Raw genomic sequence first — 23,102 nt, 5'->3', positions numbered from 1 at the left:
ATAACTCAGGGCTCCAATCGAATTCCCCTGAAGAAAGAACAGATCTCCCTGATGGTTTTTGGGCCCTCTACGTGGACGGTTCCTCCAACATATCAAGCGCAGGCGCGGGCCTGATCTTGGTCAATCTAGAATGAATTATTGCAGAGTACGCACTGTGCTTCGTATTTTCTACGATAAATAACGGAGTAGAATATGAAGCTCTGATTGCAGGACTGAGGATCGCCAAAGAGTTAGAAGTAGATCGGCTCCAAGTCTACAGTGACTCCCAATTAGTGGTGGGACAAGTCAGTGGAAACTATGAAGCTTGGGAGGACAGTATGGCCAAGTATCTCGAAAAGGTAAAAGAGATCATCCCTGCCTTCGGTAGCTTTGACATCAAGCAGATTCCAAGAGCAGAAAATACCAGGGCCAACCTTCTCTCCAAGTTGGCTACACTGGCTCCGGCTGAACTGCCCAAGGAAGTCTTCTTCGAAGTTTTGAAGTACCCAAGTATGGAAGAACCACAGCTTGTGATGGAGATCAACCATGAACCCAACTGGATTGACCCACTGGTTGCATACCTCAAGGACGGGGTTCTTCCTCTTGATACAAAAGAAGCTCGGAAGCTTAAGAACCAGGCCTCCCAATATATTCTTTATGAAGGCAAGCTGTACAAAAGGTCATACTCTTTGCCCCTTCTGAAATGTCTCCGGCCTTCTGAGGCCGACCTCGCCTTGTGGGAGGTACATGAGGGAGTCTGCGAGAATCACCTAGGGGCCAGATCTTTATCCCATAAGCTGCTCCAACAAGGCTATTACTGGCCTACCATGTACCACGACTCTATCGAATATGTCAGAAGGTGTGATCGGTGTCAGAGATATGCAAATATCCAAAGGCAACCCGCCTCTGAACTTACACCCTTGAGTGCCCCATGATCGTTTGCACAATGGGGGATGGATATTCTTGGACCTTTTCTCATGGCATTCGGGCAGTGGAAGTTCCTCCTGGTGGCAATTGACTACTTCACCAAGTGGGTCGAAGTTGAACCTTTGGTGAAAATTATAGAAGCTAAGGTGCAAGACTTCGTTTGAAAGTCAATTGTCTGTAGGTTCGGCCTACCCAGAACTCTCATTACTGATAATGGACGACAATTTGCTGAGGCAAGATTTGCTGAATTTTATGAGGACTTAAACATCTCCCATAACTTCACGTCAGTAGCCCATCTGCAAGCAAACGGTGAAGCCGAGGTTACTAACAGGACTCTGCTGCAAAGAATCAAGGTGAGACTTGAAAGGGCAAAGAAAATTTGGGCGGATGAGCTTTATCATGTGTTGTGGGCATACCGAACTACCCAAAGACTGCCCACAGGAGAGACCCCCTTTGCCTTAACTTTCGAAACATAAGCCGTGATCCCGATCGAACTCAAACTCTCATCAGTGCGAGTTGTGGCATTTGATGAGCAATGCAACTCACAAGATCTCAAAGCCAATCTCGACTTATTTGAAGAAAAGCGGGACACAGCTCAAGTTCGGATGGCTGCATGCAAGCAGAAAGTGGCCCGCTACTATAACTCCCAGGTCAAGAGCAAGGCCTTCAGAGCGGGGGACTTAGTACTTCGGCGAGCCACTGTCTCACAACCTCAGAATCAAGAAAAACTCGCCCCTAACTGAGAAGGCCCGTATGAAGTCAGGAAGGTGGTTCGGCCCGAAACATACTATTTGAAAGAGCTCGGAGGAGCAGACCTTCCACGACCATGGAATTCGAAAAATCTACGAATGTACTACCGATAACTTTGCCTTAAATAAAAGTTTCTTTCATATTCACATATCTTTTCTTTTGGTATGAGTTTATAATGACAGGGAGTAGCTCCTCCAGACAATCAAAATTAAGCATGTTGGGAACAAGAGGAAAACCTCGTCCTGACACGAACGAAGGTCCGGTTAATTAGAGATCGGATGGGGGGAGAGGCCCTTGCAACGGTCCTTATGCGCCCCCACAGCCATGTTAGGAACAGGAGGAGAACCTCGTACTAACATGAGCAAAGTCGAAGGCCCGATTATTTAGAGATCGGATAGGGGGAGAGGCCCTTGCAACGGCCCTTATGTGCCTCCACAGCCATGTTAGGAACAGGAGGAGAATCTCGTCCTAACATGAGCAAAGTCGAAGGCCCGATTATTTAGAGACCGAATGGGAGGAGAGGCCCTTGCAACGGTCCTTATGCGCCCCCACAACCATATTAAGAACAGGAGGAGAACCTCATCCTAACATGAGCAAAATCGAAAGCCTAGTTATTTAGAGATCGGATGGGGGGAGAGGCCCTTGCAACGGCCCTTATGTGCCCCCACAGCCATGTTAAGAACAGGAGGAGAACCTCGTCCTAACATGAGTAAGGTTGAAAACTCGATTATTTAGAGACCAGATGGGGGGAGAGGCCCTTGCAATGGTCCTTACGTGCCCCCACAGCCTTGTCAGGAACAGAAGGAGAACCTCATCCTAACATGAGCTGAAATTAACTGTGTCAGGAACAGGAGGAGAATCTTATCCTGACACAAATGAAGACCTGATCGTTCAAGATCGGATAAGGAGGAAAGCCTCTTCAACGGCTCCTCTACACTCCTACGACCTCATTAAGAGCAGAGAGAAAACCCTCACTCAACTCAAACATAAAAAAAAGGGGGAAGAGAAGAAGGGAAAGCGACGAGCTACGCCAGTGATAAGGAAAAAACAAACTACATCAAAGACATAAGGAACCTTGTCTCAACGAGGAAGGAGACTCTTGTCAAAAATCCTCAATCTCTAAGAGGAAACCCAGCACTGGCAGGAGAAAATTGACTTCCTCAAGGAAACGAGAAGTTCGGGCCCCCAAGCTCGAGCACCGGGAGGAAGCGTCAAACTCGAGTGGCCTCGAAAAGACCTTCGATCATGAACAAAAGGGGCAAATCAACATTGCGACGATCAAGAATCTTCAAACAACATCGACATCGAACAAGACAAAAGACAAAAAAAGTTCGATAAACGATAACTTAATACAAGAATGGACAAGGTAATAGAAAATTTTCTTTTTATTTCATTAGTGATGTGTACATTACAAAGCCTTTGAAGGCCAAAAAAAAAAGAAAGCAAGCAACAAGAAAAGAAAGGAATACATAGAATAAAAGGCAAAAAAGCTCTAAGGAAGCTCGGCTTCTTCAGACTTCGAGCTCTTGGTTCCAGTCATCATCGAGGATTGCTTTAAGTACTTAACTTCTTCTTCCAGTTCCCCTTCTGCTTCCCCCTTCTGTGGGATCGGGAAGTACTCGCGGTCGAAGATGTACCACAAATACGGGCTCTGGGCGATCAAGGTGAAGCACGGCCGGATCTGTCTCTTCTACCCTCACCTTCTTTACCGACTCAGAAGTTGCAGCACCTTTTCTTTTATGGGCCTTGAGACTCTTGGCTAACATCCGAGCCGCATCCGCATCCATATCTACAATGAAAAAAGATCGGCACAGTTTAGAAACAGAGCCACAAAAAAAGAGAGAGTTCTGGAGCTAACCTAGACTGGTCTGAAGGATGCAGAGATGCAGAGATGGGGATGACTCAAAGAACGCCTAAGGCCGAGAAGGACGTTGGGGAGGAACGAAACTCTCAGGAAGAAGGAGGGACCGAAGAAACTCTCAGGCAAAGTGAGACCCCTGAAGGAGGGAGGAGGGTTTAAATAGGCGACAGGGTCCGGTGCAATAATGACTGCAGGTCTTCTCTGGCCGATCTCTAACCACCGTGTGGCCCACTCACCGTGGCAGTCGGCTGAAAGTAGCTGACAACTAACAGAACCATTATTGCACCATACCTAGAGCAGCGCCCCAGTAGAAATTCTGAAAAAACCTTTTCGGATCGCCTTGATTTGAAAAGGCTCCAGCACCAGCATGCCAAATGCCAAAATATCTGGAAACAATCGAGTACAAAAATCGAGGGAGGCAACTTCGACTGTGAAAATTTCTTTGTAGTTCCTTTATTTAGAACCCAAACTCGGAAGTAGGAGGACTGGTGTTGGGTATAAAATACCCCCAGCCGAAGTTTGTAAAAGGTCGACCCTTCTAGGGCTCTTCTGACTTTCGACCTTGTGTGGCGTCTTTCTGAACTCCCTTGACCGTCCGAGCTTTTATAATACCATCCGAACTTCTCCGATAATGAGCTCCTCCATTCATATACCGAGCTGCTCCAAATAATTTTCGAGCTCCACTATCAGTCGATTCTCTACAGTGATCGACCATACTCCGAACCTCTTCCGAACTTTGTCAAGGATCAAGCTTCTCCAGCAGTAGGACTTCTACAATAAGAAGTCTCCATCCGAGCTCCCACGACAACTGGTCTTCGTCCGAGCTTCTCCAACTGTAGGACTTCTATAGTAACCAGACTCCATCCAAGTTTCTACGGTGGTCGACCGCCTTCCAGATTTCATCCGAGCTCCTACAAAAGCCGGATCTCTACCCCAAACTTCTATTGCAGGTGGACTTCATCTGAACTCCTATAAGGGTCGGGCTCCATCTGAACTTCTATAGTGGATGGATCACAGACGAGCTTCTACAATGAACAGGCTCCACCAGCAGGATCTCTACTCCGAACCTCTTCCAGACTTCGTCAAGGATCGAGCTTCTCCAGCAGTGGGACTTCTACAGTAAGTGATCTACTCCGAACTTCTATGACAATCGATCTCCATCCGGGCTTCTACGGTAAGCAGCCTCCTTCCGAACTCCTACAGGAATCGGACTCTGTCCGAACTTCTACAGCGATTGGATTTCGGATGAACTTCTACAACGGACGTGCTCCAGCAGTCAGATTTCTATAGTGACCGACTGTCTCTGGTGTCTTCCATACCTCTCCAGCCATCAACCTTCAACAGTGCCAGCCGACCTTCCACAGATCCATCCGATCTCCTCCAGCGGACGAACTTTCACAATGCCTTTCGAATTCTGCTATCAGCCGACCTTCTACCAGATTTCTCATGCAATCGGACCTCTCCGATGGATAGCCCTCAGACAAGCTTCTACATCAGACAAATTTCAGACGGACTTCTCTGACAATCGAACTTCTATCAAACTTCACTAACAAAAAATCCCCATCCGAGCTTCTACAGCAGATGACTCCTGCCTGTAGCATTAGCATCCAAGGCATCCGACAATAGTAGACTCATCAGCAACCTCAAAAACATCCGAGCTTCTCTGGATTGATGAGACAAAGATCCATTCTGCTCTATCAGACGTCCCAGCTGAACTTCAGCCATCAGGCCCGAACTCTCTGGCAAGTCACGACAATGGCCACTACCCTACTCCACTCTCTGTAACGAATTTCATGTGGCTCCACCACTCTTTGGCAAGTCACGACAACGGACACCACTCCACTCTCCATAACAAACTCTACGTGGCCCTGAACGGCCTACTACCAGGTAGTTACAGACGTCGCTGTCAATCAGTTACGCTCTCCGTCTATAAAAAGGGACCCCCAGATACGTTCTTCTTTAAGCTCTAAACTCTATCTCAAAATTCTGCTAAAATTCTATTTGAGTGCTCCATTTCTGTTGAGGGAGAGTACTGACTTGAGCATCGGAGGGTCTTGTCGGAGCACCCCCAACTCCAGTTTAGACTTTCCTTGTAGGTCCCGATGGCGGACGTGATCCCCTCGACTCCAGCTTCTCCGGCATCAGTGGAATTCTACACCAACACTTAGGTTTCTTGATCCAAGATGGGGATCCTGTTGAACTCGATGAGAATAATGAGGATCCGATCACCTACATGGATGTGATACAGAGGTCTGACTCTGATAAATGGTTTGAAGTCATAAAATTCAAAATGGAGTACATAAAGGTCAATGATGCATGGACATTGGTTGACCCATCTGAAGGGGTTAAATCTATAGGGTGTAAGTGGGTCTTCAAGAGGAAGAGGGGTACAGACGAGAAGGTAAAGATCTATAAAGCTCGTTTGGTTACTAAGGGTTATCATAAGCATTATGGTATTGACTATGATGAGATATTTTCTTTTGTGGCAATGCTCAAACCGTTCGGATCATGCTTACAATAGCAGCATACGTGGACTATGAAGTCTGATAGATGGATGTGAAGATAGCTTTTCTAAATAGAGAGTTGAATAAAAAGGTGTATATGATACAACCTGAAGGATTCAATCCACAGATGAGTCCAAGGTGTGCAAGCTTCAGAGATCCATTTATGGACTAAAGCAAGCATTTCAGAGTTAGAACATACGTTTTGATAAAGTGATCAGAATATATAGCTTCTTTAGGAACGGAGAGTAACCCTACATATGTAAGTGGGCAAATGGTTCAATAATTATATTTTTTATGTTGTATGTAGATAACATTCTCTTAAGTGAAAATGATGTCTCTACATTACAAAGAATAAAAGTGTGGTTGTCGTCACAATTCTCCATGAAGGATTTGGGAGAAGCAGCCTACATCCTAAGGATGAAGATCTATAGAATAAAACTAAGAGGCTACTTGGGCTTTCACAATCCACATACATAGATACCATGATGAAACAGTTCAGCATGGAGAATTTTAAGAAAGACTATCTTTCGATAGGCCAAGGAATTTTCTTTCGAAAGGAGATTGTCCAACAACTCCTCAAGAGGGAGAGCATATGAGTAGAGTTCCATATACCTCGATAGTGGGTTCTATTATATATGTCATGACATGTATGAAATCAGACATGGTATACTCACTAGGGGTAGTGAGCAGATACCGATCTGATCCAGGAGAAAACCACTGGAAGGTCTTAAAGATCATTTTTAAGTATTTGAGAAATACTAAGGACTAGTGGCTTGTGTATGGTGAAACTGACTTGAAACTGGTGGGGTTCACCAACTCCAGCTTTTAGTCAGACCATGATGATAGCAAGAGGGTGTTGGATTATATTTTTATCCTAAATGATGGAGCGATCTGCTGAAAAAGTTTCAAGCAGCACACTGTGGCAGACTCTGTTTGCGAAGCAGAATATATCATGGTATCCGATGCTGCAAAGGAAGCTGTATGGTTGTAAAAATTTATCAACGAGCTCAGAATGGCACCCTCCGTTGATGGCCCTGTCTTGTTATACTGTGACAATACTAGAGCCATTGCTCAAACCAAGGAGCCAAGATTACATCAGTGCACCAAACATATTCTGTGCCGCTATCACCTTATCCAAAAAATTATGGATCGAGGTGACGTTGATCTTTAGAAGATTGATAGGAAGGAGAACCTAGCCGATCCATTTACTAAAGCTCTCAAAATTAAAGAGTTCGATGACTACAAGTCGAAGATGGATATTTGATACTATATCGATTGACTTTAGTCCAAGTGAGAGTTGTTGGAAAATGTGTCCCAAAGCCAATCGTTGGACGATTGGGCTCATCTTATAAATTGTATATGAATTTTTATTAATAAAAATTATTTGGTATTTTTATTACAAATTATCTATCTTTGAACTCCTGTGTTGTAATAAAATCCTTAGGACTATGATTAATCGACAAAGGAGGGTTTGTCGTTAAGTCCTTAAAAATATTTGCAACCAAATGATATGCTATTACTAGGACGATAGCAATATCAAGTGTAGATCATTGTATACCATATGAGTTGGTTGTCCTCTTAACGAAAGAGTGTAGAGATACTATTATGGCATGCAGATGAAATGTAGGAGTATATTTGCATCAAACGTGATCATGTGCCGAGCACTCTGCTGTCAAGAGTAGCTTGTAAAGGGTATGGATATAAGTATCCCTCCGATCTGAGACCATCACGGTGACTTGTAAGCAACTCACTGTACTTTAGTACCAAATTATCTGAGTTTTTAACTCAATGACAGAAGGCTATTGGATGCAGTCAAATACTTATCAAGTCGGTGTATGAGTCAAGATGGAATTGACCTTTCTGAATTAGTAGGAGATATGCGTCAGTATATTTCCATTCAATAAAACCTTGGCCAGGATAATCCTTGAAATGGATTGAAAAAGTTAAAATATAATGTAGTCGACTAAATTAGAGTTGACAGTTAAACCCTAGGTCTCCTTGAGCATTTGGATCAAAGGGATGAATTATACGGTAACCACACACCAGTAGGTTCTATAAGGTTGCTTTGCAATACTTCGACCTATCCGATCATGGGGTCATCATTACTAGATAGTTACATCTATTGGTATAGAAAATTATTTATATGCTACCAGCTTAGGTTCGAACCTATAGGATCACATGCATTAGAAGATTTGATCAGATCAGATGGCTGAAGAGTCCAATTGGATTGTGACTCTGGTGAAGAGTTCTACTCGGACTAGGACTCTAGGGGAGAATCCCACTAAGACTGGGACTCTACTATTTTTAAAGAATTTATTAGTAATTAGATTATAATTGACTCAATTTGATTGAGCAAAAAACTTTAGAACTAGTCTAATTGAATTAGATTCAGTTCGACTTAGATTGGGATTGATATGATCGAGCCCGATTGCAAGAAAAATTTGATCTTGATTTGATCAGGATTTTGACTCAGCTAATTTCCAATCAGGTTAGGAATTTGATGAGATATTTAAGTTTTAAATTGGATTAGGTTCATTTCTATCAGTGGGTTCAATCCAAATTTGATTTGGATTAGAATCAGAATTGAAAATGAAGAGTCCTTGTCAACTAAGACTCTATCCTTATCTTTTGCGCCACACATAGATCCATGCCAATTTCTCCATGCCTAATTGGATTTGAATTATGATTTTTAGCATCATGATAGAGGATCCAATAAGGGTGGGCGGCTATAGTTGATGAGTCATAATATTATCTCTTGCCTAATTCGAATGCGATCCGAATTAGAAATAAGAGGTAAATTAGAAAAGAGATTTTTCGTATATTAAATATTGTTGGTGCCATATTAATTTTTTTCTTATTTTTCATAGAGAATCCTTTAGTGTGTTAGATTATAGAATCCTTATCCATATTCTAATAATTTTTTTGGAAGTTTTTGGGATGCCAAAAGAAGGTTTTGGCATTGACTCTTGGTGCCCTTCCTTAAAAAATCCTAATTTTTAGTCTATAAAAAGGGGTCCTCTCTCTTGAACATCCCATGATCATTCTCTTGGTGTTTTTTTATTTTCAGAGACTCTTGTCCTCCTCCTCTATTCCTCCTCTTGATCCTCTCTTGCTTTGAAGCATCCAAGGTACTTAGAAAAGGAGGAACAAATCAGCTGTCGAAGTTGCTTGCAGACTAGCACCTCCAAGTCCCTAATCTGCATCTGTCTTCACATGGATCTTCCTATAGAGGCCAGACGACTCCATATGGCTACGAGCGACTTGAAGAAAACCTTCTCCAACCATTAGACTAGAAGAGATCAAGATCAAACTTGTTTGATAACGATCTCTAACTTATTTTGATTCTTATGGTAGATCTAATAGTTAGATCTAAAATTTCAGTATCAATGAGATTAATGTGATTTTTTATTTTCAGATCTAAAGTGCATATTTTCATATCAAAGATCATGATGTGGTAGTCTAAAATAGAATCTTATACATGTGATTAGGATTAAATCATTTAATCTATTATTTCTACTATATAAAATTTTAAAATTACATATACTGCAATACCATAAATTTTTTCATTCTCATGTTGGTCACGCTTAGTGCAAGTTGTTCTCTAACAATCACCCGCACCCTCACCCCAATGTCCCTATACTGCAGACCCTAAAGGGAAGCGTGGTGGGTGATGTGCATGTATTTTTAAAATTTTACAATAAAATATATATAGATTAAATAATTTAATCTATAATGCATACATAGATCAAATCTAAATCACCATATAGGATCTATGACATGAACTAATATGCATGTATGTACATCTGAAATATAAAATTCAGCAAGTACAGGATATATCTAATCTATATTTAGATCATATCTAAATATTGATTGAATATAAAACTTCATACTTGAGCGTGGGTAGCAGATCACCGCATCCAAAATCTATGGTAGATGGTTTTTCATGATGCTTGGCAACCGCAAACGCATCTGGCCTCTATGGGTATCCACACGAAGTCCTGATGCTGATCGATCTCCCTAGAAGTGCTAGATCACAAAGACACCATCCATTGGCTAATTTGAGAGGAACATGATGGAATTGAAGAATAAGGAGACCTTCTCCTTTTCTTCCTGAATCCATGCATCTGATCTCTACAATAGAGATCAAGAGAAGAACCCTTTCTTCTCAATTTTCCATGCATAAGAGAGAACCTTTCTCTCTTCCTTTCATGCCTTTAAAAAAAACTTTTTTTCTTTAATTTTTTATGATAAAAATCTGATCTAATTTATTTTTTTATGCTAAAAATTACATAAAATCTTGAGATCTAAAAAAATCTAAAAGAGAGATCCAAGAGAAGAACCGTTCTTCTCTCTTCTTCTCCCTTTTTCTTCTTGATTTAGAACTCAAGAAAGCCCCAAATACCCAACCAGATTTTTTGGATATTTTTTATATAAATTTTTATGTTAAAAATTAGATCTAATATAATTTTTATATTAGAAAAAATTAAAAAAAAAATTTAGAAGGACTCTTTCTTCTTCAAGGCTGCGCACAAAAAAGAAGATCCATCTTCTTTCTTGATCTAAAACTTCAAGAATTCATAAATCCAAATCAATTTTTTTTTAATATTTATCCTCTAAATTAATATGTTAAAAATTAGATCTAATCTAATTTTTATCTTGAAAAAAAATAAAAAAAAATCTAGAAGAAGAACTCCTTCTTCTTCAAGGCTGCACGCAAGAAAGAAGATCCTTCTTCTTCCTTGATCTCTCTCTCCTTGGGAAGAACTTTTCTCCAATTTTTTACTGTATAACCAAAAGAGAAGCTTCTTTTCAATGCTCAAAAATTAATAAGAAAAGATCAAGAAAACATACCAAGAAGAAGAGGAAAAAATGGATGTTGCGAGAGGGATCTTGGGGCGTCCAAGATCTTGGGGCGTCCAACTCTTAGACACCCCCTCCTTATTTTGGGCGACCAGAAAAAGGAGATGGGATGCCTTTTTATTTTCCATGGGAGGAAGAGAGGGGGTGCGGCATCCTATGGGGCGTGAGGAATTTTCATGGTGAAAAGTGGGGCATGGAGAATATATCACATGGGGTGTTTTAGTTGGTTAACACCTATTCCCATAGGACTCAAGATCCTGTTCCAACTCTAACTAACCCTTGGATCCAATCTTAACTAATTTAAAAATTAGTTATAATAAACTAATTAATTGGATCTTAGCTTAATTATAAAACCAATTAAGCTCCAATCTAATTAAGAATTAGTTAGATTAAAAACCCCATTGATCTAAGGATGGAGATCTTGATGGTTTCACGAAAGCTATTTGATAATAGGATTTAATCCAATCAGATCTATTATCAAATAGCATTTGATCAAATCAAAGCCTATTATCCAATAGGATTTGATCCAATCAAAATATATATAAAATAACTTCATATTCATACATCTCTGAGATCAATTGGAATAAGCCCTGTTATTCAATAGGGCTGCATCCAATTAATCCAAAGTCAATCTAATCCAATCCAATTCAATTAGATCTAATCCAATCCCCATTGCTCAATCAAATTGAGCTAATTAATAATCATATTATCAATTAATTATTTTCTAATTTACTAATCATTAGTAAATAATTTATTACAATATTTACATAGGATTAATCATCAATCAAATTGATAATTAAACCCTTCAATGATTTATAATCATCGATCAGCCATTTGATGATGGAGATCTTGATGGTTTCACGAAAGCTATTTGATAATAGGATTTAATCCAATCAGATCTATTATCAAATAGCATTTGATCAAATCAAAGCCTATTATCCAATAGGATTTGATCCAATCAAAATATATATAAAATAACTTCATATTCATACATCTCTGAGATCAATTGGAATAAGCCCTGTTATTCAATAGGGCTGCATCCAATTAATCCAAAGTCAATCTAATCCAATCCAATTCAATTAGATCTAATCCAATCCCCATTGCTCAATCAAATTGAGCTAATTAATAATCATATTATCAATTAATTATTTTCTAATTTACTAATCATTAGTAAATAATTTATTACAATATTTACATAGGATTAATCATCAATCAAATTGATAATTAAACCCTTCAATGATTTATAATCATCGATCAGCCATTTGATCAGACAAGTACTTCTATATGTGTGATCCCATAGGTTCGAACCTAAATCAGTAGCATAAGAACAATTCTTGTACTAATCGATGTAACCATCTAGCAATGGATCCGACATCCGAATAGGCCGAATGTAAGTCGAGCAACACTCTAAAACCCATGTGGATATAGTTACTGTATAATTTATCCCTTTGACACTTGATGTTCAAGGATGACTTTGAATTAAATTGTCAACCTAAGAAAAATGGTATACATTGTATATCAACCTCAAAAATCCTGTGACTCCTCATTAGGACTACTTTGGCCAAAATTTTGCTAAATTGAAACACAATGATGCATTATCTCTAATTTTACTTGGAGTGGTCAATCCCATCTTGACTCACACTCAAACATCACAAGTACTTGATTGTACCCAAAAATTTTCCATCATCGAATTAGAAATTTGGATAGTCCGGCATCAAAGTACAGTGAGTTGCTTGCAAGTCATCGAGATAGCCTCAGGTCCGAGGAACACATATACCCATATCCCATCAAAGCAATTCTTGATAGCAAAGTGCTCCAAAAGTGGTCACGCTCAATAAAATATACTTCTACATATCACCCATATGCCATATCCATGTCACCACACGTCTTGGTTAAGAGGACAACTAACTAATATGACACACAACGACCTACACTCGATATAGTTATCGTCTTTGTAACAATTGTATCATTTGATCGCGAGCAGGATTTAAGAACCACATGATAAATCCTCCTTTATCATTTTGGAAGTAGTTCTAAGGACTTCATCATAACATATGAGTTCTATTTTAGAAGATATATTTCTTATGGTGAATCTGTCAGATAATATTTATTATTTTATAATTCATATACTTATATGGAGCACAATCATCTACAACCTAGATGATTGATTTTTGGATATATTTTTCAACAACTCTCACTTGGACTAAAGTCAATCAGATCGGTATCAAATATCCATCTTTCATTTTAAATCATTGAACTCTTTAGATCTGATTGCTCTAGTCAATGGGTCAGTCAAGTTCTCCTTTCAGTCGATCTTCCTAAGGTCAGCATTATTTTGATCATATCGAAAAAGTTAATTGCAATGCAGAAAACGTTTGGTTCTTAGATGGAATATCAATTCTTTAGCTTGAGCTATGGCTCCAATACTGCTGTCAATATAGCAAAACTGGACCATCAATGGAGGGTACCTCTCCAGGCTCGCTAATGAACTTCCATAACCAAATATCTTCTTTATCAGTTTCAGATACCACAAAGAACTCCATATCGCAAATAAAATTGACTATTAACTATTGCATAGAACCTTTCTAACATGTCGTTCATCTTTTAGAATAAAAATACAATCTGACACAACTTTGTCATTTCCATCCGATTAAAAATTGAAATCAGTATTCCATAAGTTTTAAGTCAGATTCTCCATAAACGAGCCATTGGTTCTCAATATTTCATAAATATTTAAGGATAGTTCTCATAACCTTTCAAATTTTTATGAAGAATAGAGATGACAACCAAGCTTTTATTCTTTGTAATGTAGGGATGTCATTTTCGATTAAGAGAATTTCATTCAAATAGCACAAAAAATAATTTTACAGAACTATTAGTCCATTTGTACATACAGGATTCTACATCATTCTTAATAAAGACATATATTCAAAATATATATTCTAACTCTGAAAAGCTTGATTCAATCTGAATGGACTTGAGGATTGTCATAAGGAAACTATTTCATCATAGTCAACACTATAACTTTGATGAAATCCTTTGGCTATCAAACAGAATTAATAGGTCTCCACCTTTCCATCTGCACCTCTTATCCATTTAAAATCCACTCATATCTTATAGTTTTTACTCCTTCAGGTGAACCAACGAATGTCCATACGTCATTGATTTTTATGGACTTCATTCCAGATTTAATGGCTCCAAGCCACTTCTCAAGGTTAAATCCCTATATTGTATCTGTATGGGAGATCAAATCTCTATCTCAAATCTAGAAACTGAAGTATCTATTCGGTTGATACGGTACTCTATTGTATATATTCAAGGATGCCTTTACATCGAGTTTTGGATTTGATCTAATCAATTTTAGTTCTATTGGTTTGTGTTAGAGTTGATTCTTCTACCTATCAAGCTTCACCAAGCTTGCTCTTAACAGCATTAGTTCCTTCACCAAGAAATTTTTTTTGAAAAAGAATACCTTAAGATTCATGAACATCTCATGTCCATCAGGAAGGTAGAAGAAATATCCTTAGATAATATTTATTAGATCAAGATCCAAACTAATCGATTAGTGAATATTTCACACAAATTCAATACCGCAAACCCTAAGGTAAGAGAGTTTCGAAGTACCCAAGTCCATATCTCATATGGAGTTTTGGTGATCGATTTGCTCGGAACGTTCTTAAGCACTTATCAAGTAATCTCTTAAAACATGACCTCAGGCAGACCAGCAAACCCCATAGTGGACCGAACCATGTCTAACAAGATTTAATTTCTCTTTCAGATATCTTTTTAAATAGTGATGTCTCAAGAGAGGTCCATAAGAAAGAATCTAATTTTCTCCAAGACATATCAAAACTTACTGTAAAGGTATTCACTTCATCAGTCAAATCGATAAATTCTAATACTCTTTGCAGTTCATTTTTCTACCTCATTACAGAATCATTTGAATATTTCAATTGATTCGGATTTATGATTCATAAGCAAGACACACCCATATCAAGATAGTGTGGGGAAAATTCAGTGCAGGGATAAAATGATAATTTTAAAACTTTTTCAAAATCATTATTTTACAGTGGAAATTATTAACTAATCTAATTAATTAATATAAATTTACCCTACACTAGGATCTAAATATGACATATAGCATGCATGCATTTAAATTTGAAATTCGAATTTGAATAGTAAATACTTTACTATAATGTGTTCAAAACACAATACCTTTGTGCGGATAGTAGATTATCGCAATCTGATCACCATCGGGAGAGTCTAATCATCGTGATACAGCCACACAACATGTCTGGCCTCTGTGGATCATCCACACGAAGCTTCCGGTCTGATCAACTCCTCACGAGTGCTAGCTCGTTGTAGAGCCTTTTCGATGGTCGATGCTGATCAAACTCCTTCGATCGATATCTGTCGATTTTTTAAATACTCCAGATCATCAGCAGATGTGCTTGAGAGGATGTTAAAGATCTTTCTAAAATTTGGTGGGCTCACGACACTCGTAGCTCATCTTCTCACTTTCCGAACTCCAGGCTGAAATCCTGCGCATACTTTTTCTTTCTTTTTCTCTCGGAAGGATATAGACCTTCACCTTACACACAAGGATTCCTCACACCCAAATTTTCTCTCCAAAATTTTTCTTTCACACGCCCCACTCTTCTCCTCCTTTTAAAACAACAACCAAGGTCTTATCCACGTGAGAGGATAAAGATGAGTAATTGCATATTTGAATTCAAATCAAATTTTGAATTCAAATGAAAACTAATTTATCCCTATCCACTAAGGGCGTGAGAAGAGGAGGGCGTGGCTTAATTTGTGCATGAGTAATTTCATAAGAAACATTTTCTCATGTAATAAATGGGGTGCTAAAAGAGGATAAGGTCAAGGTGCTAAGATTGGTTGCTCATTCAAATTCAAACTTTGTTTTGAATTTGAATGGCCAACCAATCATCCTTATCCACTCATTTGGTGCATTAAAGTAGAGTGTGAGGAGGGCTTTGCATGAGGAAAAATTCATGAGAACTTTCTTCTCATGAATTCAAATGGGCGCAGTGGAAGTGAGGTGGCGCAGGGAGAATGGGTCAAGATGGTTTCATTATTTAAACCAACCTAATTGAACCAAATAAGTTAGGCCCAATTAAATTAATTTAAATCCAACTTAATTAGGCTTAATTAGGCTCAATAAAATTCTAATCAAATTAAAAATTGATTAAGTCCAACTCATGATCAAATTAGGGATCAAACCATCTCGACGATTAGGTCAACTCTTAACCTAATCGGGTCAAACCCAACTGAATCCAATTCAATTGGACTTAATCCAAAAATAATTACTCAATCAAATTAAGTTAATTAGTGATCAAATTACTAATTAAATCTCTCATAAATATTGAATCCAAATCCGATGGGTAATCGGGCATCAGAATTCATTGATATGTGACCCTGATCGAAGAGTCACAAATCAGTGGGACTCTTGACCCCGGTACCCAAAATGTGTGGGACTCATGATCAAAAAATCCTGATTCTCAATCACAGAGTCTCAGACACGTAGGACTCATAGTCCATGAGCATTAGGACTCTTCATCAGCCATCAGATCAGATAGGAACCTCTAATGTGTGTGACCCCACAAATTCGAACCTAAGCTAGTAGCACAGGAACCAATTCCTGTACTAATCGAAGTGACCATCTAGTAATGGTACTCAACGATCGGATAGGTTGAATAGTCGCAATCGCAACACTCAGAACCTATGTGAATATGGTTACTGTATAATTCATCCTTTTGACCTCTGTGTTTAAGACGACTCAGAATTAAACTGTCCACCCTGATTAGATCATCCGAATCGTGCTCAACTCAAATAGTCCTGTGACTCCTCACAAAGACTACCCTGGCCAAGGTTTTGCTAAATTGAAATACGACTGTATATAGCTCCTAAACTGGAGTGATCAATCCCATCTTGACACACGCACCAACAAGTCAAGTACTTGACTACACCCAGTAGCCTTCCATCACTGAATTAGAAATTCAGGTAGTCCAATGCCTAAGTGCAGTGAGTTGCTTGCAAGTCACCGTGGTGGTCTCAGGTCGGAGGGACATTTATACCCATATTCCATCGGAGCAAATTTTGATAGCAGAAATAGCTCTGGAGTCGATCACGTTCAGCGCAGATGTACCCTTACATCTCACCTATATGCCATACCAGTGTCTACACACTCATTGGTTAAGAGGATAACCAACCTATATGGCACACAATGATCTATGCTTGATAAACGTTGTCGTCCTTGGTAACAATGTATCATTTGGTCGCGAACAGATTTAAGGACTAAACGATAAATCCTCCTTTGTCGAGTCTAAATAGTCCTAAGGACTTCACCACAACATAGGAGTTCATTAGAAGATGAAATATTTTGTGATGAAAAATATCAAAATAATTTTTATTAATTCATAATTCATGTACATATACAAAATGAGCACAACCGTCAACAGGCTGACGATTGGCTTTGGGACACTATTCTCAACAATCTCCCACTTTGCCTAAAGCCAATCGGTGCAGTATCTAATACCCATCTTCGACTTGTAGTTGTCAAACTCCTTCACCGCAATGGTTTTAGTGAATGGGTCGGCCAGGTTCTCCTTTCCGTCGATCTTCTGAAGATCGACATCATCTTGATCCATAATTTTCTGGATGAGATGGTAGCGGCGTAGAATATGCTTCGTCTGCTGGTGTGCCTTGGGTTCCTTCGCCAAAGCAATAGCTCCAGAGCTGTCACAGTAGAGCAGAACTGGACCAACAAGGGAGGGTGCTACTCTGAGCTCAGTGATGAATTTCCTCAACCACCCGCTTCTTTGGCAGCATCTGATGTAGCGACATACTCCACCTCGCAAACTAAATCAGCCATTGTGTGTTGCTTGGAACTCTTCCAGCAAATAGCCCTACCATTAAGGGTAAAAATAAATCCTGACACACTTTTACTGTCATCATGATCAGACTGGAAACTAGAGTCTGTAAACCCTATAAGTCTCAAGTCCGATTCACCATAAACAAGCCACAGGTCCTTAGTATTTTTTAAATACTTCAGGATGGTTTTAACAACCTTCCAGTGATTCTCTCCTGGATTAGATTGGTATCTACTCACTACCCCTAGTGAGTATGCCACATCTAGTCGTGTACATATCATGGCGTACATGATAGATCCCACTGCCGAAGCATATGGAATCCTACCCAAATGCTCTCTCTCTTGAGGTGTTGTCGGACAATCCCTCTTCGAGAGAGAAATTCCATGGCCTATCGGTAGATAGCCTTTTTTGAAATTCTTCATGCTGAACCTCTTCAGCATAGTATCTATGTACGTAGACTGGGATAACCAAGCAATCTTTTAGATCTATCCCTATAGATCCTCATCCCTAGGATGTAGGAAGCTTCTCCCAAATTCTTCATGGAGAACTGTGACGACAGCCAAATCTTTATTCCCTGTAATGCAGGGACATCATTCTCGATTAAGAGAATATCATCCACATACAATACAAGAAATACCACTACTAGACCATTAACCCACTTATAAATGCAGGACTCTTCTCCGTTCTTAACGAAGCCATACGTCTTGATCATCCTATCAAAATGTATGTTCCAACTCCGGAATGCCTGCTTAAGTCCATAAATGGACCTCTGTAGTCTGCACACCTTAGACTCATCAGTGGATGTGAATCCTTCAGGTTGTATCATATACACCTCTTCATCCAGCTCTCCATTTAGGAAAGTTATCTTTACATCCATCTGCCAGATTTTATAGTCCAGATGGGCAGCTATCGTAAGCATAATCTAAATAGATTTGAGCATTGCCATAGGAGAAAACGTCTCGTCATAGTCTATACCATAACGTTGACGATATCTCTTGACAACCAGATGAGCTTTATAGGTTTCCACCTTTTCGTCTGCGCCCCTCTTCCTCTTGCAGACCCACTTACACCCTATGGGTTTTACCCCTTCGGGTGGGTCAACCAATGTCCACACATCGTTGACCTTCATAGACTCCATTTCGAATTTCATGGCCTCTAGCCATTTCTTAGAGTCGGGTCTCTGTATTGCATCCATGTAGGTGATCGGATCCTCATCATTTTCATCAAGTTCAATAGGATCGTCATCCCGGATTAAGAAACTATAGTATCTGTCCGGTTGACGTGGTGCTCTACCAGATCGCCTTATAGGTGCTTGAACAATGGGCTCCAGATCTGATCTAATCAAATCCGATTCAGGTTCAGCAACTTGTGTCAGTTTTTTCACCTGTCAAACTTCGTCAAGTTCGACCTTAGAGGCAACAGTCCCTTCACCAAGGAACTCTTTTTCCAAAAAGATTGCCTTAAGACTGACAAACACTTTTTGCTCATCAGCCAGGTAGAAATAATATCCTTTGGTCTCTTTTGGGTATCCTATAAAATTACACTTGTCAGACCTAGGTCCTAGCTTGTCCATAATTAAACGTTTAACATAAGCCGGACACCCCCAAACCCTAAGGTGCGAGAGTACTGGCTTACGTCCTATCCATATCTCATATGGCGTTTTGGTTACAGACTTACTCAGAACTCTATTTAGAAGGTAACAAGCCAATTCGAGTGCATATCCCCAGAAAGAGATCGGCAGACCAGCAAACCCCATCATGGATCGAACCATGTCCAACAAGGTCCGATTCCTCCTTTCAGATACACCATTATGCTGTGGTGTTCCAGGAGGAGTCCATTGAGAGAGAATCTCATTCTCCCCAAGATATGTCAGAAACTCATTGGAAAGGTATTCACCTCCTCGATCAGATCGAAGAGTTTTAATACACTTCCTAGTTTATTTTTCTACCTCATTTCGGAATAGTTTGAACATTTCAAATGACTCCGACTTATGCTTGATTAAATAGACATATCCATATCTCGGTAGGTCGTCTGTGAAGGTTATGAAGTAGAAATATCCACCTCTTGCACTTGAGCTCATAGGTCCACATACATTAAAATGTACCAGATCCAAGAGTTCACTGGCTCGCTCACCTTTTCCAGTAAAAGGTGACTTGGTCATCTTTCCAAGAAGACAGGACTCACAGGTTGAAAGTGATTCACAATCACCAACTTCAAGAATTCCTTCTTGAGCCAACCTGTTTATCCTGTTCTTATTGATATGACCTAGCCAACAGTGCCAAAGGTAGACTTCTGACACATTATCTATTCTAGGGCATTTACCGGAGGTTTGAACCACATTAATAGGTTGTGATCGAAAGTAAATTTCATTATAAAGTTGTCCAATAAATATTGTAACACCATTCAAAATGATATTACAAACATTTTCTTTTGTTAAAAATTGATAACCGTTCATGGCCAAAAGGCCTACAGAAATAATATTTAATAAAAAGCTTAGACAATAGTGACATTCACTCAGAATTATATTTCAAGAATTGATTACAAGGTTCATGATTCCTAATGCTAGAACTGGAACTTTGCTTCCATCTCCAACGTTCAGGAACCTCTCACCTTCATCAAATCTCCTACTGACCTGCAGACCCTACATCGAATTACAAATATGATAAGGGCTTTCGGTATCCAATACCCAGGCAGTAGTATCACAAATGAAAAAGTTGCAAGGTGTTATCATATAAGTACCTTACTTCTTCTTTGGCCTGTTCGAGTCCAATGAGGCAATGTATAGAGGACAGTTCCTCTTCCAATGCCCCTACTTCTTGCAAAAGAAGCACTCCGCCTGGCTCTGGTCGGACTTGCGCTTCTTGGTCTGACCCTGTGCAGACGTCCCAGCATGCAGCTGCACCTTCTTATTCTTCTTCTTCTTGTTCTTCTTCCCTTTCTTAAAGGGTCGATGACCAGAAGAAGACACTCCCACAACATTCACCTACTCCTTATAGAGCTGGTGGTCCTTCTCAAAGTTCTGCAACAACCCCAACAAGCCGTAGTAGTTTACTGCAGGCTTTGTCATTTGAAAATGAGTAAGAAAGGGGAGGAAGGACTTGGGCAATGAATTAAGGATCACATCCTTACCGAGCTGCTCGTGCAGGAGAAAGCCCAGTTTATTTAGACGCTCAAATATTACGATCATGTACAGTACATGATCGGTGATTGAGGCCCCATCCCTCATCCGAGCATTGAAAATGGCACAACTAGTTTTGTACTTTTCAACATCGTCGGGCATGCCAAAGGAGTCGTTCAACATTTGAAGCATCTCCTATAGCTGGGCATTCTCAAACCTATGGCTGAACTCATCATTCATTGTCGCCAGCATTATGTATCGAATGGTGGTCCGATCGTTGAGCCACTTCTGGTAAGTATCTCGGACCGTCTCTCTAGCGTTCGGGGCTGGCTCCTCGGGTGCCGGATCCGTTACAACATAAAGGATCTGCTCATGCTCAAAGATGATTTTTAATTTTCGATACCAGCTATCGAAATTAGGTCTCATGAGCTTGTCATTATCTAATAATGATCGGAGTGATAGGGTAGTGGCCATAGCTGCATAAAGAAAAATCAGACCTCTATTAGTACATAAATTATTAATACTAAAGACTTGGACTTTAGTCTAAAGTTTCTCCCAATATTTTTACGAACTGGTAGCCTCAACCTCCAATTCGAGGAATTACTTTAATTCCTTAGTGAGTACTAGAATCCACACAAACTACACACGAGCTCAACTTTGGTTGGTCAACCCATGTGCATCTATGGGTAGGTTCATAACCAGTTGTTTCTCTAAACAACTTCTAATAATCAATTTTGCCCCAGAACCTAATCAGTAGGCTTTGGCCTCCACTGAAAAGATCTGGTTAGGTCCAACCATTAACATGACTTGATTTGGTGAATCGGACCAATAAATGATCAGGCCCGACTTTGGCCGGCCAACCTGACCACCATCAGAAAGACTCAAACCAAATTATCATACTATGAATGATAATTCCATTAGTCAATAAGCACCAGGCCTTTGGGCCTCCAGTGATTATTAAACTAATGGACTCATTATCACTCACTTAATGGGAGGCTATGACTTAGTTATCACTATAACTTAATCATTTTTAGGACTTAATAATTTTTGAAGATTTTATTAAAAGATAGATGAGAAGAAAATATCCAGCCAATTTCAATCCTCCCACTGACTTCACTAAGTCAGATTAAAAAGGATTTAATTAAAGCTGGCATTAGGAGCACCTAAATCAGTCAAACTGATTTACCTAATGACATGGGTGAGCCCTAATCACCAAGTGATCTAATCAAAACCTAACTCACCAGGTTGGCCAGGTAAGTGAGATCAGTGGTGGGGATATGCCATTAACTCGTCAGAGATCGAATTAATGCGAGTAGCTCCCACTTAAGAACCACTGGTCAAATGCCGAACTTACCTTAGACACCAACTGATTCATTAGTTTTAATTTGATCAACTTAGTAAATAGGGTTCCATCGCATAGCCATGAATTAAGTCTATCTTGGTCTAGTTAAAGACATGGACCCATTCAACTATAACTATTGGAGTTGAGTCTAGAGTGTTCTTGACCTAATCTAATTCAACTTTTGATTAGATTTGACCAATTACTCTAATTTAGTCCATTTCTTTAAGCTAACCTTAGGTCTAACCCAATTATGGACCTAATCCATCTAACCCATTGACCCACGAGTTTATGCAATTGTCTTAGGTCTTAAATTCACAATTCTAGACCAACTTGACAACACTTAATTCTTTTAATTAAGTATTTGGGCTGATGGGTCAGGATTTGGCTTTTCAAAAATAATTTTTAAATTTAAAAAATTTTATTTTCTGTTCACCAAACATGTTGACTCATTTCACGAATAGATCAGCACATTTCATAAATAGCAATCCTATTGCTAATTACATAATAGAAAATAACTCAATCAAAATAAATCATGAATATTCCTTTAGATCTAATCTAACACATTCATGATAAATTTTATAATTAAACATTTACAATTAAGTCCTTTCGCTGCTTCATCTGCATGGGATATAATTGCAGCGGCACCCCTACCGCCATAGGAGACCCCATCAAATGGGAGGAAAGGGCCTTTAAACCCTACTTTTCTCCTATGATCGGACGGCCATGGCAACCAACCCAATTCGATTACTTGCTACTTGGATCATGTATATCTAAATATACCAATTTCAAAATTTAAATTTCAAATTTTAAATTTTAAATTTTAAATTTTGAATTTTAAATTTCAAACAAATTTCAAATTTCAAATTTT

The sequence above is a fragment of the Elaeis guineensis genome, chromosome 5, assembly GCF_000442705.2.
Source record: "Elaeis guineensis isolate ETL-2024a chromosome 5, EG11, whole genome shotgun sequence".
Lineage (NCBI taxonomy): Eukaryota > Viridiplantae > Streptophyta > Magnoliopsida > Arecales > Arecaceae > Elaeis > Elaeis guineensis.
This window is presented reverse-complemented; position numbering follows the sequence as displayed.